At 35.3% G+C, this 22904-nt stretch overlaps 2 long non-coding RNA genes and 2 pseudogenes across 3 annotated transcripts; 2 read left to right on the forward strand and 2 right to left on the reverse strand.

The window, feature by feature from the left end:
• Positions 1 to 219: 219 nt before the first annotated feature.
• Positions 220 to 11230, reverse strand: LOC115961565 (annotated as a pseudogene).
• On the forward strand, positions 2485 to 7988 carry LOC115962314. 2 transcript variants are annotated; one of them, XR_004085378.1, is made up of 5 exons: positions 2485 to 3243; positions 4042 to 4116; positions 4609 to 4816; positions 5131 to 5203; positions 7667 to 7988. It is a non-coding gene; the product is annotated as an uncharacterized LOC115962314 (long non-coding RNA). The 2 variants fall into 2 exon arrangements; XR_004085377.1 differs by having other exon boundaries at positions 2485 to 3004.
• An 860-nt stretch (positions 11231 to 12090) lies between the features above and the next one.
• LOC115961566 lies at positions 12091 to 13428 on the forward strand (annotated as a pseudogene).
• Positions 13429 to 16229: 2801 nt separating this feature from the next.
• Positions 16230 to 17456, reverse strand: LOC115962315. The gene is made up of 3 exons (XR_004085379.1): positions 17202 to 17456; positions 16837 to 16918; positions 16230 to 16537 (listed from the first exon to the last, which is right to left on the reverse strand). It is a non-coding gene; the product is annotated as an uncharacterized LOC115962315 (long non-coding RNA).
• Between the last annotated feature and the right edge of the window lie 5448 nt (positions 17457 to 22904).

A 22904-nucleotide genomic window follows, 5' to 3' on the forward strand; every position in this document is an offset into this window, starting at 1 on the left:
TTTAGTCTAATAATACTATGCATATAATATATGCATAATCTTTCTCATAATATATGACTCTCACATAGTTAGAAGACCCATATGTTTTGATAAAGATAATGCATTTTAATGGATAGACAAGATACGTTCTACATTCATTGATGTATAAACTATTAAAGAGTAATATTTATAAAGGAGGCTATAAAAGAAAATCAATATGATATTCATTTGCAAGTTTATTCATCTCACCACTCTTAGTTTAAAAAAAAAACAAAGAAAAAAGAAAAAAAAATTGACCCATGAATGCTTCTCCATCTTTCGTAAACCCTCCAATTCTGTTGCTACTTCCTTCATAGTAGGTCTATCCTCCCCTTTCAATTTTAAGCACTTCTTTGCAAGAATTGCCACTTCCTTCAATTGCTCGGCATTGCCTTCTTTTGCTATATGTTTCCCAAGAACTTCAAACAATCTATTCTCTTTCAAAGAAAGGAGAAAATACATAACTAGACTTCTCTCCACCTCGGGCTTATCAAATGAAAGTGCCTTTCTCCCTGTCAATAGCTCTACAAGGACCACTCCAAAGCTATAAACATCACTTTTTTTAGTCAATTGACTTGTGTGCAAGTATTCTGGATCTAGGTATCCAATAGTTCCCTGCACCATTGTTGCTACTTCTGTTTGGTCTAGTGGGATCAATCTTGAAGCTCCAAGATCTGATACCTTTGCTGTGTAACTACTATCAAGCAAAATGTTTGAAGACTTGACATCTCTATGGATTATAGGTGTAGAAGCTGCAGAGTGCAAATATGATAGTGCTTCCGCTGTTTCTGTAGCTATCCTAAGACAAATTTGCCATGATAAAGTGGACACCTTGCTTTCATTATGTATGTACTCAAAAAGGGTGCCATTAGGTACGAATTCATAGACCAGTAAAGGAACTGATGTCTCTAGACAACAACCCAATAGTTTAACCACATTCCTATGATTAATTTGGGAAAGTACAACTACCTCATTGATGAATTGCTCAATTTGGCTTTGATCCATCATTTTGGATTTCTTGATGGCCACAATATGATTATCTAATAAAAGCCCTTTATAAACTGTACCAAACCCTCCCCGACCAATGATTAGAGTTTCGTCATAATTATTGGTTGCCTTCTTAAGCTCTTCTATGGTGAAGATTTTGGCAGTTTTAGTTGAATTTTCTTGTCTAGAAAGTTGGTATTGTAACACTAACCCACCATTTTGCTTGAAGAACTTTTCTTTAAGTTTGATAAGATTTTTTTGCTTAATTATCAAGTACAGCCAAGAGCAGCAGACAAACATGATTATCAAGCCTATGCCAACACCTACAATTGAAATAAATAGAATATTAATAATTGACTATTGAATTCATACTATTTTAATTTTATAGAGCAAACACGAAAACCAAGTTGGATTACAAGAAAGGTTGATTTTCTATTTTTCAATGTTTTCATACCCCACAAAGACAATCAAGTTGTGGAATTTTTTTTTTTTTTTTTTTCAAAAAATTTGGACTAAACTTTTTGTGTCATTGAGTTGGTAAGGTCTCAAATATGCATGTACTTGGAGAATGAAGATTAAAGATAAAGTTTAAACAAGGGTAATTTAGGGTTTTTTTGGTTGTGTTGTTTAAACAGCAGTTTTCGTTATTTAAACAACATAACACTTATTTCACAACACTTTTTTATCCACATGTATTTCCACAACACTTAAACAACATCATTAGAACAACATTACCAAATGAACCCTAAGTTGTAGAATCACATCACTACAAAACGCGGGGGCCTTGGGCCGCGTTTTTTAAGCCGTGGCTATAAAAAACGCGGCCCAAGATAGACTGAAGCCGCGTTTTATAAAAACGAGGCCATAGACAGGTTCTTAGGCCGCGTTTTTTAAGCGAGGCCATAGACGGGTTCTTAGGCCGCGTTTTTTTGAGCTAAAAATGCGGCCTAAGGACCTCCGTATTTTATTTTTTGGCAAACTTTTTTTTTTTTTTTTTCTTTTCCTTAACTGTGGCCGCATTTTAAAAACGTGGTCCAAGATAGACTGAAGCCGCATTTCATAAAAACGGGGCCATAAACGGGTTCTTAGGCCACGTTTTTTAAGCGGGGCCATAGATAGGTTCTTAGGCCGCATTTTTTTGAGCTATAAACGTGGCTTTAGACTAAATACTGTGGCCGCGTTTAAAAAACGTGGCCATAGGACTTGTGCGTATTTCTCTTTTTTTTTTTTTATTCTTAATTGTGGCCACGTTTTTTAGACGCGGCCACAGTATTTAGTCTGAAGCCGCGTTCTAAAACGCGGCTTCAAATTTAGTCTGAAGCCGCGCGTTTAAAACGCGGCTTTAGTCTGGGATGGGGCTGCGTTTTATAAACGGGGCCTAAAATTTTTCCTATAGCCGCAGGTTAAAAATGCGGCTTTAGGCTTGGTATAAAATGTCACACGAAAATCATTCAGCCCTTTTGTTCACCAAACGCTCGCTGAGCCTCTACCTCCCATTAGATCAGGTCTGATCTGATCTAGATCTTCCATCGCTGACCTATAGCCGCCGAGCTCCTTCCCTGACCACTTCACCATCTATGCCGCCTCCATCTCCGGCCTCTACATCGCCATCAAGAACAGCCTCGATGTCGAACCCATAAGCCCTCCATCTCCGCCTCCATTGCGCTGACCCTCTTCCTTCAAAACAAAAACATAAATCCATCGCTGCCACAACCACCATCAAAGCTGAACCCACAAGCCCAAACCTCTTCCTCTTCCTCTTCTCCAGATGGGTTTGTGATCGAAGAGATAAATGGGTCATTGAACCAACCGACAGTGGTGGTTGAAGAAAAGAAGCTGAATCGGACGGCTGAGCTCGCTGCTTCGACTGGTGGAGCTTTGGCACTCACTGTGCTTTGTAACAAAGCTCACTCACTCTAAACTCTCTCTCTCTCTCTAAAACCCTCCCCAAACCCTAGCCTCCTCCTCTCTCTCTCTCTTGCTTCCATGGAGTTTTGGGGTAAGCTTTTCATCTCCACTATCATCATCTTCCTTGTATTAGGGTTAGGGTTTCATATTCCTCTTTGTATACCATACTCACACACTTCTGTCTCTCTCCTTTCATTTTCGTTCTTGTCCTTAATATTTGTATATTTGTTTCCCTGTTGTTCATATGATTGTTTGTGTTTTTGTTGCCATGGTTGTGTTGTTATGAAGCTTGAAGGTACCCGTTGTTCTACCTACCCTGTTTTTGAAACTGTAAGTTGTTTTTGTAAAAAATGTTTTGGTTTTGGAAAAAGTCATTTCTAGTTTTTCTACTGACTCTATTTTTGTTACTGTATGTGTAAGAATCATGGTTCATGGTTCATTGTTTATATTTTTTTTTGCTGTTCTGTTGTTTTTGTGTTGGGAAAGTACTTTCTAGTTTTTCTGCTGAATTTGGTTCTGTTTCTTTTTGTAAAAGCTGTGTTTTATATTTCTCATATTTTAGTTTTTTTTGTTTAGAGCTACTTAGTTTTTAGTTGAGCAACTTGGTATAATTCAAAATGATTTTTGCATTCTTTGTTTGAATGTTGCATTTTAATTGGTGGGATATCTTGTAAATTCTTTAGTAGTTTGCTTGGATCTTGTAAATCTTAGATTGTAATTCTTTTGGAAACCATTTCAGAGTTCTTTTAATGAAATTTGTTATTACTTATAAAAAATATATATAAAAAGAAAAAACTCTCCTCGATGAATCAGATATGCCTTATATCACTGGGCTTTATTCTTAGTGAACATATATCTACATAGAGAGCATATTTTTCTTTTTGATTGGCTGAAAAATCATTCTTGGTGTAGGAGAGCAGGTTTATCCATATGCATCTGCATCATATTGCTTCTATCAGCGGTCACATTACCCATTTGAATAAAAATTTTAAGACCCAAACTTTTACAAAAGAGTCCTCTCTGCTACCAAATCAATTTCCAGAGTTGGGGGACCATGGCCCAACTTCTCTTTATATTTTTTTTCTTAAATTTGATTAATTTCTGATAATCAATGTGCTTTTGTTTCAGGTTTTTGGGTAGCCATTGCAAGCGAGCCAGCCTGTGGTGTCTACTTCTAGAGTTTCCTCCATTGTAGAGAAAGAGGTACTGATCTTTGTTTTCCTTTTTATTTGTTTATAGTTCTACTGTGGTTCACTTTACTGAAAAAGAAAATTGGGTTTGCTTGCATATATGAAGAAAGTCAAATTTATGCTGAAATGTGCTTGGAATTTGTTGGTTTGGTGTGGCCAATGAGCACCTGTTTTAAATGTTACCTTTACCCCTTTTATTAGCGTAAGATTGAGGGTGAAGTCACTTTTACAAAACTCTGTGGGTGCGTGTGTAACTTAAAAAAATGTATGATGTTTTGGTGTGAACAATTTTGTTGAGTTTTGCATGCCAAGAATTTTGATACTTGCCCATTTACTTTTGTAATTGAAACTTGGAAGAAAATTTTTTTTTTTCCTTGGGAGTTTTGTTAATTATAGACCATGTAGAATGATCATTGTGATTAGATAGAACTGGACCTGTCATTTCTTTGCCATTTCTCTAAATTGATGTTTTTCTTAGAATAAATTTTTTGAATAATTTGTACAGTTACCAATGGAGCAAGAGCAATGTCACATTTGTAGAGTTACAAGAAATATGGGAGACATAAGCTGAATTGAGAGAACCATCCACAAGCGACTGGTCTCACTAGTACTAAGTCTCAGTAAGCTTTAGTCATGGACAGGACAATCCTCACCTCTGATAAATCATCCAACTCATCCCCATTGAACCCTCCTTCCCGGATAATTTGTCATGTGTATGTTCCTTCCCAAACTGTCTCTTCTTTTCTTTCTTTATAGCTTATTTTTTTATTCAAATGCAATTAGCATATCGGTATTAGTTTTGATGCATAGTGAAGTATATGCTAAAGTTAAACAAATCCTATTTTTATATGCATATGCTCTATAAACTATCTGTTACCACTGCTTATGCATGACATAAGTTTGTATGGCTTACTTTTATTGAATTATATTATGCTCTTATTATATTTGTAAAGTTTTAAGTTTTATATTTAATTTGAGGTTATTTGAGTAGTTCATTATATCTATTCATCATTCTCTCTCCTGGTAGGTGCCAGAAGCAATTAACATAATATACATGCCCTCGTTGCAATTCACGATACTGCTTCCTCCAGTGCTACAGGGTAAGTGGAATTTGCTTCTCCCTATTTTTGTAATTATGTTTTTTCTATATTCTGTGTTGAAGGCATGAGGTTTGATTTTGGTTGATGTTCTTTGAAAATTACTTCCTGTTCTTTTGAAAGCAAAAGTTACATGTATTTTAATTTGTAAGAGCAAGTAGTGTTTTCTATATGCTTACTTTGATTTATGAATTTTTTGTAGTTGCCTTAGAAAAAAGAAAAGAAAAGAGGGGGTTGGTGAGATCTTGATTCTATTGCTTACTTTGAATGTAGCTTAACAAATACCAAGTGTGTTCTAGTGCATTCAAGTGTGTTCTGTGACCAAGCACCCAAAGTTAGAAGCAGTGTTGGTCTACAATCAAAGTTCTTTAAAAAATATATAAATAAAAAATAAAAACAAAAACGTTGATTGAGAACACAGCTGCAAGTTAAAGTTGATAATCATTAGATTTTTTTTTTTCTCCCTTCTCTTTTGTGGTCTAGGTTAGTGCTACTGCAGCACAACTGTATTGAGGCATGCTTACTGCCAAAAAACCTGAACCATGCCCAAAATTGCACTGCAAGTCCTAGGAATGCTGTAGAATCAAAAGCTTAGGAATAATTTATAGCACTTTTATTGAACTATTGAGAATAATGCTTTAAAATTGATAAATTGCTATGCAATGTCTGAGATGATGATTTATAGTAGTGCTACTTTTTGTAGTGTTTTTTAATTGAACTTTCACAAAAATGTGTTCTATATCTACAAAGCCCGTGATCAACATTTGAATTAGCAGTTTTAGTAGGATTCTAAAAGCTGCTTATTTCAACTTAGTAATGCTTTTGACAAACTGTTTAAAGTAGTGGTTTTATAATTGATATAAGGAGTTGGGTCTGCAAAAGCTTTTCTGGTCATATGGATTGATTATGCTAGGATTTTTTAAACTTTATTCTCAGCTCAACGACATATACAAATTATTTGGTGACTAGAGTTAAATGGAAAGATAAACCATATTAACAAGTCTACAACCATAAGCCAAACATAAAGGACAACGAAAATATAGGTTTTTTGCGGTGGACCGGTGGTGGTTGATGGTGGGTGGGTATGAGTTTTATGGTTTGGTTTTGGGTTTGGGTTTGTGATTTGATTTTGGTTTTGTTTTTGTTTGTGATTTTGGTGGCTGTGACAGTGGGTTTGAGAGAAGACATACACAGAGGAAGAGAGAGGAAGAGATAGATTGAGAATAAAAAAGAATTAAAAAATAATAAAGAAATAATATTTTAATGAAGTGGTAAAAAATATAAAACTTTTGATATTGGGTGTATTGTAAAGTGATATGTTAAAATAGATAAAGTAAGATTTTAAGATGTTAAATGCTAAAATATTTGCATTCTTTGATGAGAATGCTCTTGGTAACCAATAGTAAAGGGGAGAAGGAAAGTAGGTCAGTATGTTTCAATGCTATGTAGTACACTACCATCTTAAAATGCAACCCTGACCTAAAGTTAAAAGTTGAGCAAAATATCTTGAAATAATTTACAATAATTTGTGTGTACATGAGTCCAATGTGGAGCTTTATTGATTGCTACTCTATTATAATAATTGAGGACTAAGTCAAAAAATGCAAAAAGGTGACTTTAATTGAACATTTGTGATTCACAGCTAATACTAGGACCCACAAAAGTACACATAAATGAGGTAAATTATTACAAAGGAGTTATGTGATCTAATTCAAGCCATGCATGATGGCCGCACTGTTAAAGTAGCTAGTTTATTACAAAGGGAGTGTGTGTAGCTGGTTTCAATGTGACAAAAGAATGGTACAAAACTAGCTAGGGTCCAAACCTCCATTTACCAAACCCTGTTGGTGCCGGTGAGGTGAGTGATAAACAATTGTCCCTTTTCCCAATAGAATTGTGAATCTCAAAAAAAAAAAAAATATCTCCATCATGTGAGTGCCTTTATGAAACACTGATCAATTTGAGTCTTTTTATTATATTTTTAGTTTGCTCGAAGTAAATCTCAAAATGTTCAAAACTAGCTCGAACTGATATTTGCCATACTTCAAAAACTAGGGTCTAGGGTTTGGATTGAATATGCTTAACCTAATAGGATTTTTTGTAAAATGTGCAAGTTAAGAATGAGTACCAGAAAATACTGTTTTAACTATGTTGTTTTTTGTTTGTTTTACTTCTCAAATAAGTTTTGACCTGGTGATATTCTTTAGTCAAATAAATAATTTTGTGCAATCTGTTTAAATGGAGATAAGATAACCATACTCTCATTTGACTAATTGCATTCTTCCTCAATTTTCTCTTTGGTTAAAGTCTTAGAAAATTTGTTACCCGTTTCTTGTGTCAAATTCTCCTCTTGCATCTTCTGACATCAGATGTTTATTGTTTGCTTTGTGAGATATTTGTGGTCTACACAATTTTTAATATTTTTTAAATCTTGCTTGTAATGATATGGAGAATTTATTGTCATAGGAAAATGTAGTAGGCTAGCATGGGAGATGATGCTAAAAGGGCAAAGTGTTGGTCACCAAAGGAAAAAAGGCCCTTTCTTTAGAGAAATTCAGTTATTAAAGGAAAGAAAATGAGTAGGGAAATCGTGAACTTTTGATGCTGTGAACAGGAGGGTAAGTGAAGAGTATTTGAGACCCTTTTTTAGAACTTATGTTCTGCTGTACCAATGCGGTCATTGATATTGTGGAAAAAAAAATCCTGTTGAATGTTGCATTAAAGATTGATAATTTGTAACTACATATTCCTTAAAGATTGATAATTTTCCCGTATTTGTTAGAGATTTTGATTTGTGACAGGTTTGAGAAAATTCTAGTTTGATATTTAGGGTCCGTTTGGATACAGCTGAAAACTGAAAACTGAAACTGAAAACTGAAAAACACTGTAGCAAAATAATTTTTAAATGTGTAAAAAGTACCGTGGGACCCATTTTTAATATTTTTTTCTGAATAAAGTGATTGTGGGTCCTATGAACAGTACTCAAACAGTGTATGAACAGTAAAATTTGTCTCTACACAGTAAAATTTGTCTCCCGCACAGTGTATAAACAGTACTTTTACTGTTCATTCGCTGAAAAAAAAAAAAAAAAAAAAATCTTAAACGCAAACGCGCGTTTGGGAAGCGCAAAACGCGCTTCCCAAACGCACTCTTAGTTGAAATTCTGGCTTGTTATTTTTGTTGCATGCAACAAGCTGGAATTTTTTGTATGTGTGACAAGTTTGTAAAACATAAGCAGGTTTGTAAAAACTCATCAGCCCAGAAAGGAAATAAAAAGAAAAAAAAAAAAAAAAAAACTATAGCCGCGTTTTTAAAACGCAGCTATAGACAAATTCCTAATAGGAATTCGGGGGTCTTAGGCCGTCACCAAGGGAGATATGGCCGCACTTTTTAAACGTGGCCTAAGGGTCTGGTCTTAGGCCGCGTTTTAAACGTGGCCTAAGGTTAAACCTTGGGCCGCGTTTAAAACGCGGCCCAAGACCACAACCTTAGGCCACGTTTAAAACGCGACCTAAGACCAGACCCTTAGGCCGCGTTTTAAACGGGGCTATAGGACCTGGTCTTGGGCCGCGGTTAAAAAGTGTGGCCATAGGACCGTCAGTCCTATAGTCACAGGTTTTAGGCCACATCAGAAAGTGCGGCCTAAAAAAACGTGGCTATAGGCTATAGCCACGTTTTTTTGACATATAGCCACGTTTTAAAAACGCGGCCAGAGGACCTTTTTTTTGTAGTGCATTAAAGAGTCATTTTCTACATTTTATACCAAACAAGACAATCAAGTTTTGGAATTTTTTTCATTTACTAAATTTAGTCGACAGGACTTTTTGTGATGTTGAATTGAGATTAAGTCTCTATTAAAGATATATTAATTCTAATAACATAGATCTGACGTAAAATAGAGTAACACATGTACCCATGACAGTTTTTTTTTTTTTTTCTTCGAGAGAAACGTAACTGTACATGTATTACTATACTTTTATGTCTATAAATTTTTTTATTTTTTTTATTTTTAGATATCTCTTTCAACTATTTTTTTATTTTTGAGCAAATTAAAATCTCTTTCAACTAATTTAACAATTTCTATTACCAATGAACCTGGAGAAGCGGACCTTAGAAAAAGTTTTAACAAGTTCTAATTTTTTTTTTTTTTTTTAATGAGGTTTGGGTCCAGTGTCCAGTTGCACTGAATCCATTAAGATTATGACATATGTTCACTTTTGAATACATGTTACCATACAAACCATGGCATTTTTTTTGCAGGACCAAAAAAAAAAAAAAGAAAAAAAAAAAAAAAAAAAAAAAAACCTATTCTCCTGTAATTAACGTAGAAAAGTCTTTCCTCAACCCAAAAAAAAAAAAAAAAAAAAAAAAACAAACAAAAAAACAAAAAACAAAACAAACGGTAGAAAGTCATTCTGCATATGATCCTACAATTAAACTCAATCTCCTTTTTTTTTCTTTTTTTTCTTTTTTTCTTTTTTTTTTTTGTGAGATATATGGCAATGGCAATATATTATTTCAAACATTAATTTTATTTTTTATGAGCAAACATTAATTGATTAATATCTATCATTTTATTCAAAAAAATCATAATCAATATTTGACCCAACTTGATCATATATAATACTAGAAAGGACCAGAGGGTGCAATACGTACGGTAATTAAATATACTTACCAACTGTGAGGTTAATTGCTAGTGATGATTTAGGAGCAGGTTGATCAGCTGCACGTGCCTCCCGTCCAGATGGTATCCCCCGATGCACAGGCAACGATAACTTCCGGGTCATTAATAAATTGATTGCTTTCGCAGTTATTGAGGTCTTTTAAAACACATTCGTTAATGTCTGTAATTGTGAAAAAAAAAAAAAAATCAATTATAAGTAACTAAAAATACAATAACCAAAAGCAATGACAAATTATTGAAACCAAAATGAAACGTGGAAACATATTGTAACATAATATATATGTTAGAAATTTGTTAAAAATGTGTTTGATTGTTTTTTTTTTGAAAATTTTCCCCCCCTTAATTGTTCCTGAAAAATTGTTCTATACCTAGATATGTAAGTAAATTGAAAATATACCTTGGCAACCGTTTTTGAGGTATGGGTTCCCTTCGTAACCTTGCTCGCAATTGCAACGGTACCCAGAGCCGTTGTTGTGATCAGAACAAGTGCTATTTGCTCCACATATGTAATTCCCTTTGTTCTGAGCAGCTTCACACGTCTCGTTACCAATTGCCCAATCAAGAACCATTGGAAGGGTGCTATTGTTTTGTAGACTGGTTAGATAAGCTGAGGAGAAATTGAACTTGTCTCTTTGGATAATAGAGGCAAAGCTGCATGGATTGAAATACCAGACCTCTTTGTGGCTCTTAAAGCTATATGCTGCAAAATCAATATTTTTCAAACCTTCAGGAATATCTATCTGGCAACACCCAATCCCAGAGCAAATCCCATTTACTATATTGTGTGTGTTATTACATTTGGAGAGGCAGCCGATGGAAAACGGTTCATCGTTGAGAATACCATTAAGGTATGCGTTAAGTGTCACAGCCAACGGCCACGAACTTGTTTTTGGTGATGGAAACTGTGAAACTAGGAACCGTGAGACTTGGATTCGTATTATTTTCCAGAGGCGTACCCGACTGGTTGTAACAGTCAATGGCGTTATACATCAAGACGTCCATCTCTCCTTCGATGGAAATGTTTGTAACGTTGAGGTCTCCGGTCATTGGTTGAGGTTGGCCGTACGAGTTGCTACAGTTGATAAAAAAAGTCTCTACCTTCTTCTTTCCGGTAACAACCTTCGGTTGTGCCAAAGGGATATGGAATTTCTACATCCCCACAGCTATCGGAGCAGTCAGGCAAGGCTAATGGATATGCCCTTGCTGCGGCTGCCATTATTGTTGTCAACATCATGCCAACCCAGATGACTTGAACAAGCATCGAATGGAAACCCATAGCCCCACTATTTTCCCAGATGAGCGTCTAAGATTAGAGTCTTGGACGTTGGTACGTATCAGCTTTCAAGATGCTGAACTTTTTAAAAGCGCTCACCGCGTAGAAAATTCCTTGCCGCGTAAAGAGAAGACCTATTAACTACGCAAGTCTTGAATCTCGATGTGTATTTTTATGGACCGGGTCCTTCACCATAAAGTAAACCTTTGACCTTTTTTTTTTTTTTTACTTGAAAAAATAAAATAAAATAAAAAAATAAAATAAGAAGGTAGACATTGACTCTGACAAGGTACAAATTAAAATTATACTTAGATACACCAAAGCACTGATTAAACCTTTTTTTTTTTTTTTTTTTAAGTATAATTCACGAAGTTGCCTATTAGGGTTAATTGCACAAGGGAATCTATACGCCCACACCCAAATTATTAAAACTTATAATCATTACTCCAATTTTAATAAAGACTACGTTACATCTAAAAAGAAAAAAGATTAAGAGTGTGTTTCAAATCATATTAAAATGTAGCTTAAATCTCTATAAAAAATTGTAGTTTATATCAAGTTTTAGCTTCTTTTTTTTTGGGTATTATCACGAGTCACATTGTACTATTTGTAGGCTATTTTATTGATAATAAAATAAAATAAAAACTTAATTTTTTTTATATGAATTTGAGGGCCTTGCCCAACCTGCACAGACTGTTGTACATGGTGACCTCATCAAGCTAAGGCTCAGTCAATTGGAATGAACATGAGTTGTGAAGAGAGTGAGATCTTGTTTGAGAGAACAGGTAAATTTGAAAAATAATAATAAAAAGGGTATAATTGTTGCTGAAATGTATCCATTGGTTTACAATTCTTAAGTGCTAGAAGAAGATAGGAGAGGATCTCATCTTAGGTCACGTTTGTATTTAAAGAAAATTTTATATTCTTTACATAATGATCAAAGCTTCTTTTAAAGTTATCAATTTCATTTCATATTATGTTTCTTGCATCTATATTGATAATTGCTTTCCAATGTTTTCTTCTAGTTTATCTCCATGGGTCGTTCTTTTTTTTCGTGAATTGCTTGATGATGACTCAGATGAAGATGAGATAATTATAAAACTTCTCATGGGTGAGACATCACAACGTAAGCATCGTCGGTATATCGACCGTAATCATTTGACAGGCCATAAACGGCTTTATGATGACTACTTTGTTGAAAAACCTATATATCCTCCCAAAGTATTTCGAAGGAGATTTCGAATGAGACGTTCTCTTTTTCTCCGAATCCTATCTAAGGTAGAAACTCACGAACCTTATTTTATCCAAAAAAAGAAATAATGCCAAAAAGCTTGGTCTATCTCCCCTTCAAAAGATGACCGCTGCACTTAGGATGCTTGCTTATGAAGTAACAGCTGATTTTTTGGATGAATATGTGAGAATAGCCGAAAGCACTGCAATGATGAGTTTGAAAAAATTTGTTGCAGCAGTGGTTGCTATTTTCTCAGAGCAATACTTGAGGTCACCAAACAATGAAGACATCGCTAGATTGTTAGCCCATGGCCAAAACCGTGGATTTCCAGGCATGTTGGGAAGTATTGATTGCATGCATTGGAAATGGAAAAATTGTCCAACTGCATGGAAAGGGATGTATTGTGGTCATGTTCGTTAGTCAACTATTATTTTGGAAGCAGTGGCTTCATATGATCTTTGGATATGACACTCATTTTTTGGATTACCTGGATCCAATAATGATATTAACATGTTGAAACGATCTCATTTATTTTCTGAGCTTGCACAAGGACGTGCTCCTGCAGTTAATTACTTAATCAATGGTCATGATTACACAATAGGATACTATCTTACTGATGGCATATATCTAAAATGGTCAACATTTGTGAAGACAATCCCATCTCCACTAGGAGATAAAAGAAAATTATTTGCAAAAACTCAGGAGGCATATAGGAAGGATGTAGAGCGTGCATTTGGAGTGCTTCAAGCACGATTTGCAATTGTACGTGGACCTGCACGATTTTTCTACTACATGACATTATGAAAGCATGCATAATTCTTCATAACATGATTATTGAAGATGGGCGAGATGAAGCTGAAGTAGTGGACTTCGATTATGAACAAATTGATGAGATTTCATGTACACCAATGTCACGTAAGCTGACAAATAAATTTTCGGAGTTCATTCAAGTTCACCAACGCATTATGGATAAAGAAGTTCATTCTCAACTCCAAAAGAATCTCGTTGATCATTTATGGCAATTACGAGGAGAGTTGTGAAAACTTTTGGTTTTGTTTATTTCTCTCCTCTTCTTTTTATGGAATTGCCATTAAAACTTTTGATTTGGTTTATTTGTTTCATTTTGTTTATGAAGCTGCCATTAAAACTCATTGGCTATGTTGTTTCGTTATGTTAAGTTTAAGTACTAGCCAATTGTTGTGTTGTGTTAAATTTAAGTACCATTTGTGATTAAGGAAGTGGCAAGCTCAACTCTGTTTAATTCAAGTATGTGTGTAAATTTGACAGGTTGATGTTATTTCAAGTATGTCTGTTTAAGTACCATCTGTGATCAAGGAAGTACCATTTAAGCCAACTATGTGTGTAAAATTTGAGTTGATGTTATTGGATATGAGTTAATGTAAGTTTTCTATGGGCTACATTGTTAGTTTAGTTCAATTGAAACAACTTCAACTTGACAGGTTGGCTTTTAGATTGCATATATATATAAATATGTTTTTGGCTTTTGATATGAGTCTTGACGGGTTCAACATTTTTTTTTTTCCTGAAGGTGACAGGTTCTAAGGGTTTTTTTTTTTTTTTTTTTTTTTTTTTTGAAGCTGATAGGTTCTAAGTTTTTATTTTTATTTTTTTTAAATGCTAAATGGAAAATATGGATTTAAAAAAAATATGAAAGTTGAATAGGATGATCATTTGAAAATGTTACCGTTGATTAGAACAAGAATATTTGAACAAGAATGTAATGTTACCGTTAGACCAAGAATATGGCTGTTAGGAACAAATAATAAAGAAAGAATAAAATAATAATAAAAAAGAGTTAAGAAATAATATTTAAATAAAGTTGTAAAAATATAGAACATCTGATAAATGGTATGTTGTAAAATGATGTGCTAAAATGATAAAGTAGGTTTTTGGTGTGTTAAAATGACATTTTTTATGAGAGAAGCACTCTCATCAGGTGTGTTAAATGTGCTAAATGCTATAATATTTGGCATTTGGCACATCAAACTCCAAAATATAAGCTTCATCAGGTGTTCTATATGTGCCATTTTTTTGGAACATGCTACAGTACGCTCTCAAATTTGAAAGCATACTGTTCACCTTTACTATAATTTATATTACTATTTTATTCTTGCTGGGCCCACTACCTCTCTCCTCATCTCCTCTTTCTTCCCTCTGTCTTCTTATCTCCTTCACCGAAATGTATCAACTCTCTCTCTCACTTCATTTCTTTGCTCTCTCTCTCTCTCTCTCCTCTCCACGTCACTGCCTCCCTCTCCGATGAAACTCAGGCCAAAGCGTCAAGCCACGCCACGCCACGTCACACGAACCCGATCTACACTCTCAGATCGCCGTCCACCAACACAGCCACACAAACTAGATCGCCGTCCACCAACACAGTCACACAAACCTGACCCACCACATCCACAACAACCCATGGCCTGATCACCACGCCACGCCATGCCGCCGAGCTTGTCGTACCATCCACCACGTCATCGGAACCTCCCACCATCGGATTTCTCTTAATCGGCCTGCAGTGGTGGGTTTTGCCTTTGGGTTTGTTTGATTTGGTTGTGTTTTTTGCCGTGCCGATCTCTCTGGTTGTATTTTTTTTTTTTTTTTAATTGAGGTGGCGTTGGTGGATGTGGATTTGTGTCGGTGGTGGTTGTCGGTGTTGTTGCGACAGTGGTGGTTGTGCCGCTATTGTTGAGGATGAGGATGATAGGGAGTAATTAATATATTATTTTAATATGTAGAAAATATTATTTTAATGTATAGAATTGAAGTATAGAACATCTGATAAATGGTATATTGTAAAATGATGTGTTAAAATGATAAAGTAGGTTTTTGATGTGTTAAAATGGCATTTTTTATGAGAGAGTTGATGGGAATGCTCTAACAAAGGCAACAGCTTCTGAGCATTTGTTAGGCCCAAATTTAGAGACACTTTTACTGCGTAAACTTCCCATCCTTCTTTGTCATTGTAATCATCAACTTTTATTTGGAATGTTTAAGTCCAAGCAAGTATTTCTCCCAAAAAAAAAAAAAAAAAAAAATCCAAGCAAGTTTTGAATTTTTTGAGGTACTTTATTTCTCATGATTCTGCATAATATTAATAAGATGAAAAAAAATTAAAGTTAGTCAGTTCAATAAAAATGTTAGACATAAAGTATCAAATTAATAAGATGAAAAAAATTAAAGTTAGTCAGTTCAATAAAAATGTTAGACATAAGTATCAAATTAAAAGTGGCTAAGAATTTAGATACTTTTGAAGAAAGCACTACAGCATTCATTTGAATTAATTTTTCTGCATCTTTATCAATAAGAACAAAAGATTTTGTCATAGTGTGATCTTCTTCACAATCCATCAATTTTCATGAATCATGCACTTCTTTATGATCCATCAATCCTTTTGCTCAAAAGAATTAGTAATTTTGATAACACTTTAACACATAATCAACGAAAAAGAAGCCTAATTTTGCCCATTTCAAAGTTCAAAATAGAAATAAAAAGTAATAGATTCCAAACCTTTGATCCTGAACCAAATTCCAAAGCACATAATTTTACCTCAAATCTTCAAGCTTTCATTACAATCAACACCTACTTGGCAACTTAACAGCCAAATGGGGTTCAAATCAGAAACTCCCAAAAATCCCATAACTAATGAAAAACTCAAAGCTCTGGACATAAAATTTCCCTTCACCAAGAAAAAAATTGGTCAAAGACAACAACGTTAACCTTTGAAAACCCAATTTTGCTTCAAGACCTAAAAGTCGGGGGGGGGGGGGGGGGGGGGGGGGGGGGGTGTGTGGGGTGGGGAAATTCCACATTGACTCCCTACAACCACAATCAAAATTAACAACCAAATGTGTCTTACAATTTAGACTCAATACTTGTAAACCACAGAATCAAAAGGCTACAAACCACAAATAGAGAGGTATGCGAGAATAATTAAAATTAGCAAGAGAAATGAACTCTGAATTGTTACGAAAAATTGTTGGAAACTTGGAATTGGAAGCTCCCCCACTGTTGATAGTCAATCTCAACATCAATGCTTCTGTCTACTCATTTGACATCAAAATCTATGTTAGGTGCACTTGGAGTTCCCATGTCCGCTAAAACTTGCATAATATCATGAGTTGGAGAAACCTAAAATCATAAACCAAAATTTCGTAATTAGAATTAAAGATGTGAATAAAATCGAGGATTCAATTTAGAAAGGTATATCTGAGTAGCTTCCTCCTAATTACTGAAATATCTTCTTTGACATAATGTAGCATCTAGTAGCAACGCAGCACAATTAATGAGGTAGAAATAAGTGCTACATGAATGCAATAAACCAGAAACTTGTTCCAAGACCAAAAATTGAATTGCATCTTTGTGTTTATTTATTATTCTCGCAATACAATTAAGCTAAAATTCACATTTTGACAATAGTGAGAACTTACCAAAAGAGAAAAGATAAGGTGAGTTCTAATGCTTTAATCAATGGAATAGACGCCACCGGTCCACTGCAAATTATTCAATGCTCTAGTATAATTACATCAATGTATTTAACCCAACAAACTCTATTTTTATTACTTTAGCTAATGACTATTCAATGCTCTATTTCAATTTCATTTAAATATTATATTTTCTCTTACAAAAATCACATAAACAAACACCATATAATAACCCAGAGATGTTGGCAAAAGAGAACTCAAACCCAGATTAACCAAAATTCCCATAAACAATCACCAACCCAGAACAAACACAACACCAATCGTACAAAAATTAATCCAAACCAAACAAATCAACCTACACTGCCACCAACCTGCGAAGCATGTCGATCTGGATGGACAATTCTTGAGGGAGAAGAAAGACAGAATCAAACCGGGAGAAAAGCTCCACCACTTTGCACTAGATCACCAACACCCCAGAACAAATCAACACCACCGATCTATGAGGATTGGTTTGTGAGAGAGAGAGAGAGAGAATGAATTGAATAAAAGTTGAGTTTTTTTAATAGCAATGAACAGTACCCTCGTCAATGTTAACGAGGTACTCTTCATTCGTTACTTTCTGTTCTAGTTTTAGGAGGCTGATGCATAGCACAATTGCGCGGGTTTAACTATTTTTTTAGCCAAAGACTAGTTTATCTAGTCTGATGGAAATGCTCTTAGTTGGAGTGTATGGGTGTGTTTGGATAGAACTTATTTTGCTGAAATTGAAAACTGAAAACTGAAAACACTGCAACAAAATAATTTTTAAATGCGTGAATAGTGCTGTGGGACCCATTTTTAATGAAAAAATTGATAAAAAATGAAATTTGTGGGTCCGTGAACAGTGCATATATGCACTGTTCACTGCAGAAAGTCAACATTTACGGTTACTGTCAACCGCAATACTCCAAAACGCGTGAAAACCAAAAAAAAAAAAAAAAAAAAAAAAAAAAGGAACAAAACGCAGCTCCAAACGCAGAAGCTGAATACAAACACACACTATGAGGGTGTTTGGATTCCCCGTTTTCCTGCGTCCACGTTTTGGTTTTGCGTTTTTTTTTTTCTTTTGCCCGCATATGTTGACTTTGGTGGACAAAAATTACTGTTTTGCACTGTAGCAGTACTGTTTATGTACTGTAGCAATACTGTTCACGCATTAAAAAAATATTAAAAATGGGTCCCACAGTACTTTTCACATATTTAAAAATTATTTTGCTACAGTGTTTTCAGTTTTCAGTTTTCAGTTTCAGCAACAATAAGCTCAATCCAAACGGACCCTATATGTTGTTATTAGTTTCGGTGTATTGTGATCCTGTACGACATCTGCCTTGTGGTGTGATGGTTAGGATCTGAATATGCTCAAAGCATTCTCGTCAATATTGTTATAAATGCTAAAATGCTATTTTTAGCATTTATAACCACAAAACTCTACTCTATCAAAGATGTCATATACTAAAAAATTTGACATCTTGCTACAGCGAACTCTCATTTTTTAAAGCACGTTGAAGCAAGATGTTATAATTTTTTAATATTTTTTTTTTTTTGCTTAAATGCATTTTTAGTTCCTAAATTTTGACTTTTTTCCCATTTTAGTCTCCACATTTTATTTTTACCATTTTTAATTTCTAAACCAATTAACGTGAGACATTTAAATTCTTAAAACACAATCCCGTCACCAAACTAACAAAAACCTGATGTGACTGACGGATTAATAAAAAAATCATTATTTTACTCATGGATCAATAAAATAACAGGCCAAGCTCACCGTGTAGCAATTTGGCACGCAGAGTAGACAACCCACAAACAATAAAATTACTAATCCACTTAAATTATATTATGACAAGAATAATTGGTACTTTCTAGTTGCTAGTGATTACATGCATTTCCATTTACGCATTTGCTTATGTTTTCTAGGTAGTTAGACAGATGAACAAGAAGAGTAGACAGCCCACAAACAAAGATGCTTTATTGTTCCACTGAACATGTCTTATTCCCACAAACTCCCATTTTCAGCTATGTCTAAACGCTTTACACTAATCTCATCACCTAGCTTCATACACACCATTACCAACTGTAACCTATGAGAAAAGAAAGAATTGGGAAAAACTGAATTGAATTAATTAATTTAGCTTGTTGTCTTTATATACATCATCAAGTCCAGCTAGGAACGAGAAACAGAGCACTAAGCTAAGCTAATAGATCTGAATAACTAACTAACAACTTCTCTCACGTGTAAACAACCAACCTACTCACGTGTGATCACTAATGAAAGAAAATAATACTAAACTACAAGTCGTATATTGCTAATGAAACAAACACAGCTACTAAGCTACAAGAGCTTCAGATATGGCTTCTTCAACCTCTGCTATACGTGTTGAGCCTTGCTTCTTCTGCTCTAATTGCTTGCTCTGCTCTAAGTGTTTGCCTTGATCTTGATACTCCCCCTCAAGATGGACTGTAGGTTGATAAATGTTGATGAGTCCCATCTTGGATAAAAGCTTTGAAAACTGTTTATGACTCAAAGCCTTAGTGAGCAAATCTGCTAATTGGGATTGAGTTCTAACATGAATAAGCTTGATAACTTTCTTCAACACTTTATTCCTTACAACATGGTAGTTAATTTCTATGTGTTTCGTTCGTTCATGGAAAACAGGATTGGAACCTATGTGGAGAGCTGCCTGGCTGTCACAGAACAACAATACTTCTCTGCTGTGATTAACCTGAAGATCCTTTAGCAAATAAAGAATCCAAACTACCTCACAAGTTGAAACAGCCATAGCTCGATATTCTGCCTCTGCTGATGATCTGGAAACAGTAGATTGTTTCTTTGATTTCCAAGAAACTAATGAGTCTCCAATGAATATACAATATCCAGTAACAGATCTTCTGGTATCTGGACATGAAGCCCAGTCAGAATCTGTAAAACCTTTTACATGCAACTCTGAATTTGCTGAGAAGAAAATGCCTTTACCAGGTTCATTCTTCAAGTACTGCAAAACCTTAAGTGCTGCCTCAAGGTGTGGTTTTCTTGGTTTAGCCATAAATTGGCTTAGTCTGTGGACTGCAAAAGTGAGGTCAGGTCTAGTGATGCTTAGGTACAGCAACCTTCCCACCAATCTTCTATATTGCCCTGGATCATCAAGTAATAAACCTTCATGTTTGCTGAGCTTTAAATTTTGATCCATAGGAACTTTTATAGGTTTGCACCCAAGAAGCCCTGCATCCTCCAAAATCTTAAGAGCATACTTCCTTTGACATAAGGAGATGCCTTTTTCTGTCCTAGCTACTTCCAAACCAAGAAAATATCTCAATGCACCCAAATCCTTCAGTTGGAATTTCTGATTCAACATCACCTTAAATTGATCAACTTGCCCCTTATCATTGCTTGCTATGAGAATGTCATCAACATATACTAACAAGGCAATGAATGACTCTCCTTGTTGCCTAGTGAAGAGTGAGTAATCAGCCTTAGATTGAATAAACCCAAGTTGAATCAATGTGTTTGAGAACTTAGAAAACCATTCTCTTGAGGCCTGTTAAGTCCATAGAGTGACTTATTTAATCTGCACACAAGCTGTTCTCCATGCTCCCCCTTGCTGTGAAAACCAAGTGGAAGAGCCATGTATACTTCTTCATGCAAGTCACCATGAAGAAAAGCATTATTTACATCAAGTTGGCTAAGGAACCAGCCTTTCACAGCAGCCACTGCAAGTACACACTTCACAGAAACCATTTTGGCAACAGGGCTGAAGGTTTCAAGGGAGTCTAAGCCCTCCTTTTGAGTAAAACCCTTTGCAACCAACCTAGATTTGTATCTTTCAATAGCCCCATCAGCCCTATACTTAATCCTATAAACCCATTTGCATCCTATAGGATGTTTATCATGAGGCAAAGGAGTGACAGTCCAAGTATTATTGGCTTCCAAGGCAACAATCTCAGCATCCATGGCATCTTGCCACTTAGGATCAGTTACAGCTTGTGAAAAATACTTAGATTCTGTGTTGGTACAAATTGAGCAACAAAAAGATTTGTAGGTAGGAGATAAAGTGGCATAAGAGAGATAAGAAGAAAGAGGATGAGAAGTGCCTGACTGGGACTAATTGGAGATGATGGTTGATGAAATTTGGTTACAATGATAAGCCTTAAGGTAAGATGGAGGTTTAGGCACCCTACTAGACCTTCTAGGAGCATCAGTATGCACAGCTGGAGTAACAGAAACAGCATGATCAAGAACATCAGTAGCAACATGATCAAAAATATCAGGAAATGCTTGATCATCTGTGTCAAGATCATGATGAATCTAAACAAAGGAATCAACATTGACAGGTGATATAGGATCAAGAAAGGCATGAGGGATGGAAGGAATGCTAGGCAAAGGAATTAAGGCAAATGAAGGAAGAGAAGTGTGTGAAGTAAAAGGAAACACCTTTTCATGAAAGATGACATCCCTAGAGATGAAAATAGAGTGAGATTGAAGATCAAGTAGCTTGTAACCCTTGATATTGAATGGGTATCCTAAGAAAACTGACTTCCTAGCTCTAGGGGTGAACTTGTGCTTATGTGGATTGACATTAGTAGCAAAGCAAAGGCAGCCAAAGGTCCTGAGGTGAGAATAAGAGGGAATTTGATTGAAAAGCACCTCATAAGGAGACTTATTTTGCAGAAAAGGGATAGGAAGTCTATTGATCAAATAGACAGCTGTGAGGATGCAATCACCCTAGAAAACAAGAGGAATGTTGGACTGAATTTGCAAGGCCCTAGCTGTTGCAAGGATGTGCTGATGTTTCCTCTCCACAACTAAATTCTGTTGTGGAGTGTAGACACAGCTTTGTTGATGAATAATGCCTTTAGAGGTGTAAAAATCAAACATGTTAAACTTTAAAGCATTATCAGTTCTAATGGACTTAATTGGGGTTTGAAATTGAGTATGTACCATATTGTAAAATGAAACAATCAAAGGCCTAACTTCAGTTTTAGCTTTCATAAGGAAAACCCAAGTAGCTCTTGATGCATCATCTACAATTGTAAGAAAATATTTATTCCCAGCAGTAGTAGGAATGGAAAATGGCCCCCAAACATCCATGTGAACAAGATCAAATGAATGAATAGCTCTTTTATTTTCAAAAGGAAAGGGTAGTCTCTTTTGCTTTGCCAAAGGGCATACAATGCAGTCTTTGGTACAACAATTTTGCAAGAAAGGAAAAAGATGACCTAAAGCATGAACTTTCATATCAGATGGATGTCCTAACCTAGAGTGCCATAGAGAATACAAGCTGGCATGAGAAACAGAAGAAGAAAAAGCAGTGAAAGAACTAGACTTATTCTTGAGAAGAAAATCATCAAGAGACTTGGAAGCTTGAGAAAGGCTAGATCCTTGTAACAGATAGAGTCCATCATGCATTCTGCCCATTCCAATCGTGTTCCAACAGGTAAGGGCCTGTATAAAACAATAATTGGATAGAAATACAAGACAAAGGGGTTGAGAATGAGTCAAGGCACTAACAGATATCAAGTTAAAAGAAAAAGAAGGCACACAAAGGACATTTGTTAGGGTAATATAAGAGGAAAGCTTAATTGTACCAACATGAGTCACAAGTGCAGCCTCCCCATTAGGTAATTCAACCACAGAATGTGAAATTGCAATAAAGGAAGTCAATAAATGCATTGAACAAACTATGTGATTTGTAGCACCAGTATCAATAACCCAAGTTTCAACACCAAAAGCCTTTCTATTCACAACCTTAGCAGAAAAGACTGAATGTGGTGAACAAGAAACAGTACCTACAACTGCATTGGATGGCAAAGAAACGGCATTAACCTTGTGAGGCTCTTGAACTGTTGAAGTTTGGTGAGCTCCAATCAATGACAGAAGCTGGTGATACTGATCAGGAGTAAATGCAGGTGTTTGAGCAGTGACAACATGATTATACTCAGTATTTGGAGCCAAGCAATGCCCTTGAAACTGATTTGTAGTAGGATTATGATCAGTGTTTGAAGCCAAGTAATGGCCTTGGAACTGATTATGGCCCTGGAAC

This window comes from Quercus lobata, chromosome 9 (assembly GCF_001633185.2).
Source record: "Quercus lobata isolate SW786 chromosome 9, ValleyOak3.0 Primary Assembly, whole genome shotgun sequence".
Lineage (NCBI taxonomy): Eukaryota > Viridiplantae > Streptophyta > Magnoliopsida > Fagales > Fagaceae > Quercus > Quercus lobata.